The sequence below is a fragment of the Tenrec ecaudatus genome, chromosome 9 (assembly GCF_050624435.1).
Source record: "Tenrec ecaudatus isolate mTenEca1 chromosome 9, mTenEca1.hap1, whole genome shotgun sequence".
In the NCBI taxonomy this organism is placed as follows: domain Eukaryota; kingdom Metazoa; phylum Chordata; class Mammalia; order Afrosoricida; family Tenrecidae; genus Tenrec; species Tenrec ecaudatus.
In genome coordinates, this window is record NC_134538.1 from 94,642,025 (window position 1) to 94,642,922 (window position 898).

The 898-nt window shown below is 34.1% G+C and overlaps 1 non-coding gene across 1 annotated transcript; it reads right to left on the reverse strand.

The window, feature by feature from the left end:
• Positions 1-351: 351 nt before the first annotated feature.
• LOC142457433 (U2 spliceosomal RNA) lies at positions 352-542 on the reverse strand. The gene has a single exon (XR_012786179.1). It is a non-coding gene; the product is annotated as a U2 spliceosomal RNA (small nuclear RNA).
• Positions 543-898: the final 356 nt, after the last annotated feature.

Consider the following 898-nt stretch of genomic DNA (forward strand, 5'->3'; position numbering starts at 1 on the left):
CTTTAAATGAAAAAAATCCAGAGACATCAATGATTTCTTTTGTCCACAGCACTTTGAACATCATCGGTTACAGCACTTAATTGACATACAAATATTGTCCAAAGTCTCTCTTCATTCCCAGATTGCAGATTAGTTCATGAGGTAAAAGGCCTTATTCAATGTTTTGTCTCACCATCTATCAAGTACATTATTAAAATGTTAATAAATATGTGTCGAAGCAATGTGGAGAAAATTGGATGGATGATAAATTTGAATGAGATTTTATTCATTCATTTATCTATCTATCTATCTATCTATCTATCTATCTATCTATCTATCTATCTATCTATCTATTTTAGTGATGCTCCTAAAAGGGGGTGCACCGTTCCTGGAAGTACTGCAATACAAAGTCGATGTGTGGAGTGGACGGAGCAACTTCCTTTTCCATCTCCCTGCTCCAAAAATCCATTTAATCTGTTGTCCTCAGATAGAGGACGTATCAGATATTAAACTGATAAGAACAGATACTACACTTGATCTTAGCCAAAATGCTGAGAAGTGATTTGCATGAGATTTGAGATAAGAGAAATTGCTTTTTGCATGATAGCACAAGATACAGCAGCATTAGCAAGTCTGAAGGTAACCATCTTTAAAAACTTGTATTTAAGGCCAAGATGCAGCAAGAGAGAGGGAAAAAAAAGAGGTGGGGAGATAAAGAACTAAAAAAATAGTCATTTTCAAGCAAGAATCCAAAAAATTCAGTGTTTTACAGATGAAGCCAGATATATGGAAGACACAATGATGACAAATGAATGATCAAACTCACAAACAAAAGGAAGCTTCAACACAAGATTGCCATACTTCTCACTGATAAAATATGAACTAAAATAAATTTTCAACAAGGAAGTTTAGATGTGAA